Below are 16,922 nucleotides of genomic sequence, written 5' to 3' on the forward strand. Positions count from 1 at the left end.
CAAGCCTACCATGCAGAATCTTATCAAGGTCTCGTGAAAGGCCACATAGCAACATTCACCGACTGCCCTGTCCTCTCCAAACATCTCAGTCACCTTTTCAAAAAAGGTAATTAAGTTCATGAAAAACAATTTCCCATGCACAAAACCATGCTGTCTCCATTCAGTCCTTGCCTTTCCATATTTACTGTTCCTCAGAATCTTGTCCACTAACTTTCACACCACTGCCCTTTATTTTTTTTCACTTACACTTGCAGCCATTAAATAATAGGCACATCATTAGGCATCATCCTACCCATGTTTCCAATGTAGTTATTGTGTTTTGATCTCCCAGTATATTGTGGAGATTATGCTACTGTAATGTTTTCTTTTGTGTGATATGTTATCTCTTTTGCAAAGGTGTTGGTAGTTTCCTATAATCTGAAGGTTAATCTTATTCCAAAACTATTTAAAAACAATTATAATTTTGTTTTTTGCAGCTTAGTATTGGGATATAAATTGAATTAGTGTGTCAATGTAATACAAAAGTAGCTCAGTTATAGTGGCAGAACATAGCATGGCATTACTGTCACTAACAGTTATTGCATAATTAGTCTAACCAGGATGTTAGAGAGCTTAGTGTGCTGGTTGCTGAGGTCTGTGAAAAATCTGATCAACATCAGTTTATCCTGTTTGACTTGCACCACTCACTGGCTGATCAGACTACGTTTGTATGCCTGTAGAATCTGGTTCTTCACAAATCTGCATTCTGTAAATGCAAGAACAAACTCTTTTAACGGTGCACATAAATTTGTAGTGTAGCACATTTGGTGTTTTTAATATTGAAGGAAGTTGAGACTTAAGGAGCATGATTTATTTATATGCTTCACTGTTGTGTATTTTACAGTCCCCTTATGATTGCCTACAACCATTGCTTATAAAAATGTACAAATTCTAACTGCATATCCCCAGTCTACGTTCCTTTACATAAATAAAACAGTATAAGCAGCAGGATAGTACAAGCTGGAATAAATTATTTCTGCTTTGCTAAGCGTGCGATTTGCATTTTTGAAGTACATCTCTGACGATGGTAGTCCTTTGTAGACCAGTAGGTGGTGCTGTTGCATTAAAATTGAACTCAAACCTGTCTGTCAAGAGGCTTCTGAAAAATTGAAGCGTGTAACTATTTTGGAATTAACACCTACAGCCCATCGCTGTGCAATTTGAGATTTTAGTTGCTGATGGTGTGCGTTGTTTTTCAAGTTTGAGGCACTTGCATTTAGGATGGAATTGTGTGAATTGATTATTGAACATGATCCAACTGTACTGTAAAGTCTTGTTGACTTTATAATGACAGTGCATTTGGTCTTCAAGTGGGTAGGTCCATAGTGAGCAGGAAGGGAGCTAGGAAGGGGTTATCTCAATGTTTTTCTTAAAATATTGTAAATTCTCAAACAGCTTGATTTTTTTTTCTCTGTCCAGTGTACAACATGCAAATCATTTGCCTTTTGATCCTTTCGTTGTTAGTCTCACGAGAGCTTCTGTGAAAGAAAACTGTCAAACTGTACTGTGGTTCTTTTTGTGCCTGTGGGGTTGTTTTCTGAATTATGTTTTTGTTTTGTCAAAAATACTCAACTTGCACTGTCCAGCTAGAGCATAGTAACTGCAGAGAGAACTGTAGTTCTTTACTTTGTACAGTCATGAAACAATATTCCCTTTCCCCATCTTGTCCACAAATGTGATATTTTCGACAGTAATTGTGGACTACAGATGTCTTTTAACTTGGTATACCACACACAGAATGAAGTGCTCACAATGAAAGTCAATTGTTGTAGTTTTAAAAATGGAATGATGGTGTTAGTCATGAATAAATAACAAATGTACTTGAAAAAGTTGTTTTTTAAAATTCTCCAAGGAATGGTTGAAAAATGCATTTTTCCTCCCTCATTTATTTCCTCGTTTATTGTATTTGATTTTAACTATATAAAGACCTTGGCTTTCTCCTACAATTTTAGAATCTTGCTGCTGAGTAATTGTAAACAGTTTTATCCACTTTGCATCAGTAATTGATGCTCTGTGTAAATTTGATTGAATTGGCCTGAGGAGATTTCTGGCTTTCATGATGCGCATAATGTTGTCCAGGCAGCATCTTTTGTTGGATTATTCCAATCCATTTTTCAGTATGTAGACTGAAATGAACTTGCTTTAGTTATTTTGTATTAAGCCATAATAGATGTGGGAGCTTATTTTTAGGAATCATGAACTGTTGTTTGCTGGTAATTAGTTGAATTCCACATGAATTTTGCATTACTTTCCATGAGACCTGTATCTTTGTACAGATTGCAGAAACATTCCTTTTGGAATAGCACTTAGTTTTGCATGAATTGTGTGCAATAGATACATTTATAGGGAGTTAATCATGGCAAGGACAGTGTTCTGTGACTACGGCAGAAAATGTTCACTTCATAACTTGGAGATCGAAACTATTGTAATTTTGCCTGCTTCTGGATCAAAAAAGGAGCACAGGTGACCAGTTAACTTGCTGCCAGAAGGATGTCTGAAAATAACTAGATGCCCCACTGTTTCTTGAGTCAGCAGGTTGCACTTGCAAATCCCACATCACAGACTGTAATGCATCTCTTTACCGAGGGAATGCTGTACTATTGAAATTGTCATCTTTCGCCACACACGTCTCCTCTCTTTTCGATTACTTTCAGGCATCCAGGGAAATTGGGTTGCCTTGAACTGAATAAGACCAGATAGGTTCTGGCTTCTGGCATAGATTCAATCTAGAAATTAGCTGCTATTGGAATAACAAATGTTTTCATCCATTTGTTCTTCCCATCTTTCTTGGTTTTCCATATGGCTTTCGCTGTCCACAGTTGACCCCTCTTGGAAAATGGTACAGATACAATTCTACGCTTCTGCCTCATTAAATGTCAGTAACTTAATGCTTCACAGTAGCGTGGCTGCTGGAGCTGCTACCTCACAGCTCCAGTGATCTGGTTTCAATCCTGATCCTCCGTGCAGTCTGTGTAGTTTGCATGTTCTCCGACTTTGTGGATTTCCACAAATGCTCCTGTTTCCTCCCATACCCCAAAGACTTGCCAAGTGGTCATTATTTGGCTACTGTAAATTGTCCCTCGGGTGCAGGTGTATGGCCTTATCCAGGGGCAATTAATGGGAATATGGGATTTTTTTAATGCAGGGTATATGGGTGGTTGATTGTTAGCTCAAATTTAGTCTCATGGGGGATTTGTTTCCATGTTGTAAGATTCATGTAATCAACAATTGTCCCATTGCAAACAAGTAGGCATTTTGTTTATTTCAAATTCACAAAATGGTTTTTTCAAATATTTTGCTAGTACAAAAATCTGAAAGGTAATGCCATTGCTGCTTAACTGTTCTAAACTGTTGGAGAGGTTAGAAATGGGAGGATATGGCAGCTTAACACATGGCTGGGGTCATGGTGTAGTAGGGAGGACTTAAAGTTTCTAGATCACTGGGCTCTGTACCAGGGAAGGTGGGATCTGTACAGACGGGATAGATTGTATCTGACCTGGAAGAGGATTAATATCCTTGTGGATAGGTTTGTAGTCTTGTCCTGATTCGTTTAAAGTAGATTTGCAGAGAGAGGGGAACCAGAATGTTAGAGCAGTTAGTGAAAAGGAGGAGGATAAAGGTCATGCAAGGACTGCATCAATAGACAGAAATCAAAGGTTTGTACGTGAGAGAAATTTTCTCAGGTGTATTTATTTTAATGCAAGGAGTATTGTTAGAAAAGATGACGAGCTTAAGGCATGGATTGACACTTGGGATTATGACATTATTGCTATCAGTGAGACTTGGTTTTGGAGTGGCAGGGCTGGCAGCTTAATGTTCTGGGGTTCCGTTGCTTCAGACATGAAAGGGGGAGAAGTAGCATTGCTAGTCATAGAAAATATCTCAATTGTGTAACGTCAGGATAACCAGGAAGGTTTGCTACAGAGGTCATATGGGTGGAGAAGAGGAACAGGAAAGGTGTGATCACACAGATGAGGTTGTTTTATAGACCACCCAATAGTCAGAATTGAAGAAGCCAATCTGTAGAGAGATAGCACATGTAAGAAACAGAAGGTTGTGATAGCAGAAGATTTTAACTTTCCAAATATTGACTGGGACTCCCACACTGTAAAAAGGCTGGATGGCTTGGAATTTGTAAATGTGTTCAGGAAAGTTTTCTAAATCAATATATAAAGGTATCAACAAGAGAGGATGCAGGACTTGATCTCCTATTGGGGAACAAGTCAGTTCAGGTGACAAATGTATGTGTAGGGGAATATTTTCGGTCCAGTGACCATAATGTCTTTAGCTTCAAGTTAATTATGGAAAAGGATTGGTCTGGTCTTCATGTTGGGATTCTAAATTGGAGAAAGGCAAATTTGGTGGAAATGAAAAAAGAATATAGGATGAGTGGATTGGGAAATGTTGTTTTCTGGAAAGGGTGTGTTAAAATATCACCTTTGAAGGCCATCCGCTTACTTGAGAATGCAGACCTTGCATGTTCCTGTTAGGATTAAAGACCAAGTTACACCTCCCTCCTCAACCAGATCATCAATATCCCTGGTTTTCAAGGGATTTTGGCAATCTGGTTAAAAAGAAGAGGGAGGCAAGTATAGGGAACAAGAAGCTACTGAGGTACTTAAAGTACAGAAAATGGAAGAAAATACTCAAGAAGGAAATTAGGAAGGCCAAAAAAAGACATGAAGTTGCTTTAGCAGATAATGTGAAGGTAAGAATAAAAAGATAGTAAGGGACAAAATTGGTCCCCTAGAGGAACAGAGTGGTCAACTATGTGTGGAGCCTCATGCAATAGGGGAAATCTTAGTTTTTTTGCATCAGTATTTACTCAGGAAACTAGCACCATGCATAGGAAGGAAGGGAAATAAACAGAAGTGTCATGGAACATATGGAGATTAAGGAGTAGGAGGTGTTTGCTGCCTTACAGCGAATAAAGGTTTATAAATCCCCCAGGCCGGATATGATATTCCCTTGGACCTTGAGAGTGACTAGTGTAGAAATTGCATGGTCCCTGGCTGATATATTCAGTGTCCTTAGCCATGGGTTAGGTGCCTGCGGATTGGAGGGTAGCCCATGTTGTCCTGTTGTTTAAAAAGGCTCCAAAAATAACCATTAATTATAGGCTGGTGAGCCTTACATATTTTGACAAGGTTCCCCATGGGAGGTTAGTGCAGAAGGTTAAGACACTAGGTATCCATTGAGAGGTTATAAACTGGATTTGTAGTCATCTGTGTTGGAGAAAAGAGTGTAGTAGTGGATGGTTGCTTCTCATTTTGGAGACCTCTGACTGGTGGTGTGCCTCGGGGATCTGTGTTGAGACCATTGTTGTTTGTTGTCTATATCAATGATCTGGATGATAATGTATTAAATTGGATCAGCAAATTTGCTGATGGCACAAAGATAGGCGTTGTGGACAGCAAGGGATCTTTTCAAAGCTTGCAGAGGGATCTGGACCAACTGGGAGAATGGGCCAAAAAATAACAGATGAAGTTTAATGCAGCCAAGTATGAGGTGATGCATTTTGGAAGGGAAAAGTAAGGTAGGGCATACACAGTAAATGGTAAGGCACTGAAGAGTGCGGAGGAGAAAATAGATCTGGGAACACAGAGACATTGTTCTCAAAGAAAGCTTTTGGTATCTTAACCCTTATAAAAAAAGGTATTGAGTCGAAGTTGTGATGTTGAAGTTGTTTAAGACACCGGTGAGGCCAAATTTGGAATATTGTGTGAAGTTCTGGTTGCCTAACTACAGGAAGGATATCAATCAGTAAGATTGAAAGAGTGCAGAGAAGATTTACTAGGATGTTGCTGGATCATCAGGAGTTGAGCTACCGCGAAAGATTAAACGTTAGGATTTTATTCCTTGGAGTGAAGAAAAATGAGGGCAAATTTGATAGAGGTCTACAAGATTGAGAGGTAGACAGAGTGGATGAGAGTAGGCTTTTTCCACTTAGATTGGGGGGATCGTAGTTTTAAGCTGAACGGAGAAAGGTTTCGGGGGAAAGTTCTTCACTCAGAGTGGTGGGAGTGTGGCTGCCATCTGATGTGGTGAATGTGGGCTCGATATTGAGTTTTAAGAATAGATTGGATGGATACATGGATGGGAGAGGTCTGGTGGGTTATGGAGTGGGAGCAGGTTAATAGGACTAGTGGAATAGTGGTCGGCACAGAATAGAAGAGCTGAATGGTCTGTTTTCTGTGCTGTAGCATTCAGTGGTTCTCTGGTCTTTTTTCAAATGTATTGTGAAAAATGCTCCACTATGGAAGAAGATCATTTTTATTGCATGCAAAGCAGACCTTTACCAAAGCATATTTCAGGAACTGAACCTCTTCATCCATTCCCACTAATCGCCCACTGGGCACCTTCCCCTGTGACCGCAGGAAATGCCATACTGCCCATACATCCTCCCTCACCACCATTCCGGGATCCAAACAAACCTACCTAGTGAAGCCACAATTCACTTGTGAATCTGCAGGAGTCGTCTATTGCATCTGGTGCTCCCATTGCGGCCTTCTCTACATCGGAGAGACTGGACACAGATTGGGAGATCACTTTGATGAGCACCTTCACTCTTTCTGCATCAATGACAGGGATCTCCCATTGGCCACCATTTCAATTCTGGCATGTCTGTGCATAGCCTCATGCACTGAGAAAACCAAAGGCATCTGTAAATTGTAGGAACAAAAATTAATATAGGATCTCAGCACTCTCCAACTGGATGGAATTAACATCGACATCTCCTCTTTCTGGTAGTCCACTCCCCGTTCTTCCTCTTCCCTCCGTCTCTGTTCACAGAGCCATCCTCCCTTCCCCTGTTTGCTGATGCCCCCCGCCACTTATCCAATTGCTACCTCCTGCCTGTGGGTCTTGCTCCTCCCTCAGCCCCTCTTCCACCATTTTCGGTGTCTGCTGACATTTTACTCATTCCATGATGAAGGGCTCAAGCCCGAAACATTGATTATGTATCTTATCTTTGCTATCTAAAGCACTCTCTTTGACCTACTGAGTTTACCAGCATTATGTTTTACTGTACCTTTTCAATTTAATCTTCCATAATTTTTATAACCTAGGATTTGTTACATTGGTAGTGATACTGAACCTGTGTCTATGCAGAAAGCTGGAATAGATATGCCAATTTTTCAGTTTAGAAAACAATATTGTGTAGTGCTGGACACAGCCAAGAAAGATTCAGCCACCTCATTGAAAAGTCGTTAATGACTGTTTTTATTCTAATTCAGCGCGGCCCTTTTAAGGGCAGCATGAGCTCAGTCACCTCGTGCATTGTGATGTCATAATTGCTGCCCCAGGCGCACACTGGCCAGGAGACTTGAGGCAGGGAGAAAACCCTGACAGCACCATCTTCCCATGGCTGGCCTGCCACGTGGCATTACAAGCGAGGCCAGTGCACCGCCACACAACCCCCCCCAGAACTGGCTACGTATCCCGCTGCTTGGGCTGGTGGCCCCAGCGTTTGGGCATGGCCGTCTGCACCACCCATGATAGGTCGAAGTGTGCTGCCTTCAAATGGTCCATGGTGAAAAGTTCATCTTTACCCCCAGGTCCAAAGTGAAAGTCCTGCCGGACCACTGGAGGACCTTGTATGGACCTTCGTACGGGCGTTGTAAAGGTGGCAAATGTGGGCCACGCCAACAAATACGAATTCCGCTGAGTCCAGCTCTTTGGGACGATGTGTCGGCTGGATGCCATGAAGTGAGGGAGGTGGGTGTTAGCAAGGATAGTTTCTTATGGAGATCTGCCAAAAGGTTTGCATACTTGGATGTGACATTGGGCTCTGGGCCAAAGAATTCACCGGGCAGCGAGAGCGGCATGCCGTAGACTAGTCAACAGAAGACGCATGTAGGTCCTCCTTGGGTGCTGTTCTGATGCAGAGGAGGAACCAGGCAGTTCATCTGCATAGCCTGGGCCGGTGAGGCGAGCCATGAGGGCGGATTTCATATGACGTCGAAACCTTTCCACCAAACCATTTGCCTGCGGGTGGTAGGCTGTGGTGTGGTGGAATTTAACCCACAGGAGATTCGCCAGCTGAGCCCAGAGCGCAGAGGTGAACTGAGCGCCCATGTCACTGGTGATGTGTGCTGGGACTACGAATCTAGCGATCCAATGACTGACTAGGTTCCTGGCGCACGTCTCTGCGGAAGCTTCTTTGATGGGAACGGCCTCTAGCCATCTCGTGGTCCGATTGACTATTGTGAGAAGGTCGCGCGCTTCTCTGGACACCAGCAGGGGGCCTATGATGTCAATGTGGATGTGCTGAAATCTCACCACCGGATCGAATTGCTGGATTGGGGTCTGTGTATGCCGGTGGTCCGTGGAGGCCTGGCACTGGTGCAGTTCCTTGTCATCTCAGCCACCTTTTTTGAGCTTGTGCCACACAAACTGCTCTGCCACCATTCGCACTGAAGTCTTTGCCGAGGGGTGGGTTAGGTCATGGACTAAGCTGAAAACCCTCGACCTCCACTGCGGTGGGACTACCGGGCGCAGCGAGCCGGTGGAGATGTCGCAGAGCAGCATGTCCAGGCTGTTGGGCAACTGAATGTCCTGGAGCTCGAGGCCAGAGATAGTGGTCCAGAGAGCCTGCGTCTCTGTGTCCAGCTTCTGGGCCTGTGCCAACTGTGTGTAGTCAAGGCCGGGGGCGAGAGCGTTGATTGGCAGACAAGAGAGCAGATCCGCCACGACGTTTTTGCCTGCCCTGTGCCGGATGTCGGTGGTGAACTCTGACACGTAGGAGAGGTGGCATTGCTGGCGAGTTAACCACGGATCTTTGACCATCATGAGTGTCTGTGTGAGGGGCTTGTGTATGAACACCGTGAAGGGCCTGCCCTCCAGAAAGTATTGAAAGTGCCAGATGGCCAGTTACAGTGCCAGGAGCTCCCCATCGAAAGCGCTGTACTTGAGCTCTGGCAGGCACAGCTGTTTGCTAAAGAAGGTCTGCGGGCTCCACTGTCCGTTGAGCCACTGCTTGAGTACGCCCCCTACCCCCGTGGCTGAGGCATCCACCGAGAGCGCCGTGTGTGACTCTGGGTGTGGGTGCATCAATAGAGTTGCATTGACGAGGGCCTCCTTTTTTACGGCAAAAGCGCTCTCTGCCTCCTCCGACCAGGTAAGGACTTTCTCTTTAGTGGCAATCAACGTGAACAGCAGTCGTATGGTGGGGGCGGCTCCAGGGATGAACCGATGATAAAATTTCACCATCCCCACGAACTCCTGGCAGGCCCTTGAGGGTGGTTGACTTGGAGAACCGTTGGACGGCTGCGACATTCTCTGGCAGCCCATGCTGCTGAGATGGTGTGCCCCAGGAACTGCGGTGTCTGCTTGCCGAACAGGCACTTGGCCCAGTTAACCGTGAGGCCAAACTCCGCCAGTCGGGCAAACAGTGTACGGAGGTGGGCCTTGCTCTCTTCGCAGTTGTGGCTGGTGATAAGGATATTGTCCAGGTAGATAAAGTCCAAGTCCCTACCCACTGCATCCATGAGGCGCTAAAAAGTTTGGGCTGTGTTCGAGGCTGAAAGGTATACGCAGGAATTCAAAAAGACCAAAGGAGGTGATGATCGCCGTCTTGCCGATGTCCTTGGGGTGGACTGGGATCTGATTATACCCCTGCACCAGATCGATCTTGGAAAAGACTTGCGCGCCGTGGAGATTGGCAGAGAAGTCTTGAATGTGTGGAACCGGGTACCTGTTCAGTGTGGTAGCGTTGTTCAAATGCCAGTAATCACTGCAGGGTCTCCAGCCCCTGGAGTATTTGGGGACCATGTGGAGAAGGGAAGCCCAGGCGCTGTCCAAACAACAGACGATCCCTAACTCCTGCAGCTGGGAAAACTCCTCCTTTGCCAGTTGCAACTTCTTGGGCGGAAGTCGTCTGGGCTTGGCGTGCAGCAGGGGGCCCTGTGTGGAAATATGGTGGTATACCCCATGCTTGGGTAAGGTGATGCTGAATCGTGGTTGAAGGATGGTGGGGAACTCATGGAGTATGTTCGAATACTCATCTCTGGAAGTAGCAATGGCAGCTATCTCGGGCCTGCAGGCATTCGTGGCGACCAGGTGCACCGAATGGAAGGTGCAAGCGTTGACTAGCCTCTTGCCCTTCATGTCCGTGTGCCCTCAGGAAGTCGGCCCCTAATAACGCAGTACCCACTGAGGCTAACACGAACTTCCAGCGGAATTTTTCTTTCCTGATCTTGATCTGCGCCCTGCGGGTTCCGAAGATCTTGATGGCGGAACCGTTGGCTGCCTGCAGGGTGGGACCACGAGATCGGGTGCGTGTCTCGAGGGCGGTAGTGGGCAGGATGCTCAGCTCCGCTCCTGTGTCCACCAGGAAACGTGGACCGGTGGACTTGTCGGTAACGTAAAGGAGGCTGTCCAAGTGGCCAGCTATTGCAGCCATCAAAGGTAGCTGGTCGGGTTGTTTCCCTTGGTAGTCAGCACTTATGAGCTTGCACTCCCCACCGCTAATGGTAAAAGCACCAGGTGGAATGGTGCTCCTCCGGCTTGTGCTTGGGGGAGTGTTGTGGCCAGCTGGCTCTTGGTCGTGCAACCTGACTAAGGGCTGCTTCATTCTTCCTCTTGGTGCACCAGTGGTGTCTGCTCAGGCTGCGACTCAGCGTGGATCCGTGAAGTCCTCATCCGCCAGGAGTAGTTGGATGTCCCCGGGCATCTGCTTGAGGAAGATTTGATGGAATAGGAAACAAGGTTTGTGATCCTCCACCAGCGCCAGCATCTTGTCCATTCGGGCCGATGGTGTGCAGTCCTCAAGCCCCTCGAGGTGCAGGAGCCTGAAGGCACGCTGCTGAGGGGAGAACCCGAAAGTGCCAAGGAGCAGGTTCTTGAGGGCAGGATATTTACCTTCGGCCGGTGGGTTGTGTATTAGATCGTCCACCCTGGCTGCCGTTTCTTCGTCCAGCACGCTCACGACGTGGTAGAACATTGTGGCGTCTGCTGAAATGTTCCTCAGTTGAAACTGCACCTCCGCCTGCCCGAACCACGTATGCGGGCGATGGGTCCAGAAGGGGGGCAGTTTGATGGCAACAGCGTTGATCTCTGCTGGATCCATGCTCTTGAGAACAGAGAGGCATCTGGGCTCAACAGGGTCACCAATGTAGTGCTGGTCACAGCCAAGAAAGACTCAGCCACCACATTGAAAGTCGTTAATGACTGTTTTATTCAAATTCAGCGCGGGCCCTTTTAAGGGCAGCATGAGCTCAGTCACCTCGTGCATTGTGACATCATAATCACTGCCCAAGGCGCGCGCTGGGCAGGAGACTTGAGGCATGGAGAAAACTCTGACAGTGCCATCTTCCCATGGCTTCCCCACCACGTGGTGTTACACACGGGGCTGGTTTGCCATGAGAGTGTGCGCCGCCACAATTGACTGAATTCATTACTTCGTGATTGCAGGAAGATTACAACAGTGTAAAGTAATTAGTTAACCTCCAGACGTATTAATCTGTCAATATGTCCACTTTGTAATTTAAAATTGTGGTACCTCCTGAAGCTTACATTCTTAAATATTGAGAATTGGTTTACAACAGTGTGTTCATTTTTCACTTCAATAAATGGGAACAATATCAAAAAGTCTTTTGTTTCTTAAATATTTAACCCACTCCCATTGTAAAGGATTATGAAAATAACTAACATATTTCTAAGAATGGTTGCACATAAAAATTTCAATGGAATCTTGAGATATTGGTTCTCTTTGAATGACTTAAAAACCTGTTTTGTGGAGCTGGAGGGAATCTCATAACAACCCGGTTAGTTATGAGATGTTGATCTGACTTCTGCCTTGTCCTTCTATTTTGGAAAAGTGGGTAGTTTGCTTGAATTAGTATTGAAGAGAAGGGAAATTTAATTAGTGATGTAAATAATGACTTCTTAAAGATGTCCATGTCCATTCCACTGCTATGTTTTTTTAGTTGTTGAATATTTTTAGCAATTTCTCTCTTCTTCATTCTCTAATTTCAACTGTAGAAATTTTTTTTAACTTAATTGGTAGTTTAAATGTACAATTTAGAATCATTCAATAAAATCATTCAAAAAATATCTTAAGTTATTACCTCCATGTATTTTGTTTCGCCCAACACTCTTCTCACTGATGCTGGCAAAAAGCATCTTTTTGAACAAGCTTGTATCATTGCTTATCATTTTTCCTATGACTGTGTCCAATTTCTTTATTTCTGTAGCAGTTTTCAACATTAAAAGACACAATTTAAATGCATTTTGACCACCTGGCCAGAGTATATCCAGTAATGTGCATTAAACAAGTGTTATTAACTAAATAATAATTAGTACTCCTGACACTGATCCTAGCTTTGTTACTACTGCACAGATGTCTTGTTCAAAAATATCAATTGAAAGTATTTATTTCTGCAAATTAACAAGGGAATTGTAATCTTCGTGTCCATTTTTAAAATGTAAACCTGCAAGGATTAGCCACTTGTCTTGTAAAAGAGGATTTTATTGGTTTTCTCATCCTCAAAGTTTGACATGTGCTTAAGTATAAAAAAACTGTGATGTCTTTATAATGTTGGGAAAAATCAAATTAATTTGGAAAGTTATTCATTCATCCCCCTTCATTTATTCCAAACTGTCACTGAATCCTAAACTCTAATTTCAATTCAGTTTAGATATAAGTCTTGGAGTCTTAAGATTGTTATCTCACACTTGAGCTTATCTACATCTTTTATGCATGAAAATCAAAACCACTCAGTTTCTTTAGTTCTGGTAGATGGACATTGGAAAGCAATTTCAAAATTGCTTCTCTGTAGTCTTAATTAATAAAGGAGGCTTGTATTTCATTTTTTTTATTTTTCCATCTGGATCTATGAAAGATGCTAAACATTTTGTCTTTTCCCTGTTGTTCTAACAGCAGGATTAAGGTATTGTTTCATTCTAGTTGTATTCTGCCAAAAAAAATAGCTACATTAGGTGCAACTCAATCTATTCAAAAAGATTAAAAATGCTTTGCTTGCTCAGGACTGAAATCATCAAATTAAACGATTTGTGCTGACAAAAGATAAATTTGGTTTTCAGCAAGCTGTGCAAGATAGTTTGATTGCTCGGCTTGTCCAGGGATGCTCTTGGCAGACACTTGTAATGAAGTGTGGAGCGTTTGCATAAAATTAGAGTATTGCAGGCGATCAGCAGTTCAGCTATAGGAAGGCAAGAGGAGATCTTCTTCAATCTCTTGTGGATAAACTTACTCCCCTGACACTGAAGTTGTTTCATATTCATAAATCAGCTTTTTGTACATTGGCAATGTCGGGCTGTGGAGCAAGCATTACCACCAAGAGACTAACCTTCTCAGCCAGGAACCAGGGTGAAAAATGATCACAATTGATGGGGCTGCGGAGTGCACCAAATTTTTACACAGAACAAGCAGCAAATTGAATAACAATGAGTAAGTGTGAATAAGCACTCTGTCATGCCATTCTGACACTGATGAATGAGAAGGTCCTAAATGTTGTACTTTCGCCACTGCGCGGATCCTGTTCTGTGGCAGGTTTCAGAATAAGGAACAGGCTGAAGTGGCAAATGGGGCCTTGGGTGCTTAAAATGGACTGCTGTGTAACATAACAGCAGGGTTAGGAGAATGCCACAAAAGGCATTTAGGAAAAATGAGAAATCCTGTTTAAAGGAACTAATTATAATGTTCTTGAAAAGGTGACAGTGTCTCAAACAGCAAGACTCGTATAACCCCAGGACCCTGCTGTTAGTGTTTAAATTTAATACATGAACTTGCAGGTATATATAAAAAGTAAAAATTCTTCCAAGTCACCTTGTAAAGTCTACTTATGACGGTAACTTGTTCAATTTAAAAAGCTAAATGTCTCATATACTTAAAAAGCAGTGAGTCTTTAAAGGTCAGGCTTCAGAATATTGCAGCAGAATTTGTGTCAATGATCAGGTTTGTCAATTTTTCCATTTTAATACAAACATTGTACTATTCTTTACAGTATATAATGTACCTTTTCTTTGTCTATCACACTGAAACTCTTCTGAACTGCCATGTATTACAAAACTAGCTTTGTGTCTATCAAAGGTAGTTTTGCAATGGAGAAATAAAATAGTGCCGAGCTAGAATTGCATATTAACTTGTTGGCATGGACTAAAAATTTAGTACACTTTTTTTAAATTGGAGCCATATGAAATTTGTCATTAATGCTGTTAGACTTGAGCAATATATTCATTCCATTATGGAATTGTAAGTTGGTGAGTTTATACCCTGTATGTTCCGTCCTGCGATTATGCAGAGGGGGTGAAGGGGCAGGGGCACTGAATGGAAGTCTGCAAACTGAACTGGACGGTGTATTAGAGTAAGTCTTATCCCCTGCCATTGGTGAAAGCTGTAATACTATTGTGTTCAGTTCTGGTCACTTCATTATAGGAAGGATGTGTAAGCAATGGAAAGGATATGGAGGAGATTTACCAGGATGTTGCCTGGATTTGGAAACTAGTCTTAATATACAAGGTTAGTAGAGCTGAGACTTTTCTCTTTGGAGTGTAGAAGGATGAAAGGAAACTTGACAGAGGTCTACAAGATTATGAGAGGCATAAATAAGGTGGACAGTCAGCAACTGTTTCCCAGGCCAGGATCAGCAAAGACCAGACGACATATGTACAAAGTTAAGAGAGGGAAGTTTAGGGGAGACATCAGGGGTAGATTTTTTTTTTTACACACAGAGTTGTGGGTGCCTGGAATGCCTTGCCGGAGATGGTGGTGGAGGGTGAAGCATTAGGGGCATTTAAGAGACTCTTAAGACACATGGATGAAAGAAAAAATGGAAGGTTATGGGATGGGGAGGATTTAATACTTTTTTAAAGGAATATATGGGTCAGTGCAACATTGAAGGCTGAAGGATCTGTACTGTGCTTTATTATTCTATGTTCTGGTGAAATGGAAGATGGACATTATATGCATTAGGTTGTGCAGATGAATTTCCAAATAGTCAAAATAACACAATCTTTGTGCTATCAAATTATTTGGATATAGAAATGTTAGATGAGGAGTTTTCAAACCTTGCAAAGTGGATTTTCCCATCCTTTTAGTTTAAGGGTATTCTGAATGGATTGTTGAACTTACATTTAAGGGCAAAAATTAAATTATTTACCAGTTTGGAAGTAAAATTTCTCATCTATTGTTAATATACAAATGTTTATTTTCCCTTTTATCCTTTGAACAAAGAACATGATCTCACTGATGTTGGGTTTAGCTGCATCTGCTTTGTCCACTGGTAAAATAAAATTCGGAATAATTACTGAGCTAATAATTGCAGATAAATATCATTAAATCCAATTTTTAAAATTAAATTTAGACATACAGCATGGTAACAGGCCCTTCTAGCTCATAAGCCCATGCAGATCAAATACACTAATTAACCGACAAACTCTATAATTTGTTTTTGGAGGGTGGGAAAAAACAGGCCAAGAGGAAACCCACACAGTCATGGGGAGAGCATACAAACTCCTTACAACAGTGCCAAATTCAAACCCAGGTCGCTGGTGCTGTAATGGCGCTGCATTAACTGCTATGTTAACTATGCCACCCTATTGTTTATAATTATTGGAAAATTACTGTGAATGTACATAATATTCAGTTTAAGGAGAATGTTTTAGATTATAGTAACTTGTGTCACATGATGTTGAGTTCATTTGAACTTGGAGAAATAGATCAATAATGGAAGTGGTCTTACTGGAGAACTAAAGTTCCTTTAAAGAGGGGATCTATTTTCTGGGTTTTTTTTCCCCCAAGTGTATTAATATAGAACTGACATGAGCAATTCCATAATTTGTGTATAGTGATCTCTGAATATTTGAGATTTCTACCTTGGGTTTGGAGCAATATCATAAAGCAGATTTTAAACCTTAGAATCACTTTTATAAATATTGCTTTAATTTGAATTCAGAATCAGAATTTATTTGCATTTTGCTCTGCAATGTGAATGCATTCTTACATTTTCCACACAAAGGGTTACTTGTTCAAACAGTATCCACATTTGACTTCAAGCAATAGTTATACTGCATGGAAAAAGGCCTTTAAATTCAACTTTCACATACTGACCAAAATGTCCCACCTATGCTAGTCCCACTTGTCTGCATTTGGCCTATGTCACTCTCACCGTGTATCCATCCAATTCTTTCTTAAATGTTGCAATAGTACCTACCTTCCTCAATTATCTCCTCTGGCAACCTATTCCATACACTCACCACATTATGTGTAATTTTTTTTTTAAAGTTACTCCGGTTCCTGTTAAATCTCTCCATCCTCACCTGAAACCCATGTCCTCCCTTACTCTAAGCCTGATCTATTCCTCTTATAATTTTAAACACCTCTATGTAATGACCCTTCATCCTCCCTTGCTCCAAAGAATAAAGCTCTAGCTTGCTCAACTTCCCCCAAATCCTGGCAACATCCTCATAAATCTTTGCTGCACCCTCCAACTTGACATTATTCCTGCAACTCAGTGACCAAAATTGAACACAATACTCCAAATGGAGCCTCACCAACATCTTCTACTTATTCTGTCTTTTTAATTTATAATCTGTGCCAAAAATAGGTTTATTTGTCATTTTTAAACTTTATAACTGATTATACATCTGTGCCTACCTAAGCAAAGTTGGCAGAAAATAACAATGTCATTGCCATTGACTAGAAACTAAACTGAAATGACCATAAACACAATGTAGCTACAAGAGTAGGTCTGTGACAGGAAACTTGCCTCCCAACTCCCCAAGCCAGTCCTCCATCTACAAACCATCTCTGGTTTGCAAAAAAGACCAACTTTCCTAATTTATTCATAGAATTTGTATTCCAGTCTGTCTCTTTAGGACCAAAAAGTGGACAGCATGGATGAAAACTTGTCAGAACGTTA

At 42.4% G+C, this 16,922-nt stretch overlaps 2 protein-coding genes across 2 annotated transcripts in view; one reads left to right on the plus strand and one right to left on the minus strand.

Annotated features, from left to right (window-relative positions):
• The window catches only part of LOC138753607 (adhesion G protein-coupled receptor D2-like), a 122,010-nt gene extending 112,652 nt beyond the window's left edge, over positions 1-9,358 (minus strand). Inside the window, exons 1-2 of the mRNA XM_069916849.1 lie at positions 7,136-9,358; positions 6,478-6,701 (exon numbers count right to left, since the gene is read on the minus strand). The gene's annotated coding sequence lies outside the window, so the exon portion shown is untranslated. The remainder of the gene's footprint in view (positions 1-6,477; positions 6,702-7,135) is intronic.
• psmb7 (proteasome 20S subunit beta 7) overlaps positions 1-16,922 on the plus strand; it is a 72,932-nt gene that overhangs the window by 21,287 nt on the left and 34,723 nt on the right. The gene's annotated exons all lie outside the window — the stretch shown is intronic.

Source organism: Narcine bancroftii, chromosome 1 (genome assembly GCF_036971445.1).
Source record: "Narcine bancroftii isolate sNarBan1 chromosome 1, sNarBan1.hap1, whole genome shotgun sequence".
Taxonomy (NCBI): Eukaryota; Metazoa; Chordata; class Chondrichthyes; order Torpediniformes; family Narcinidae; genus Narcine; species Narcine bancroftii.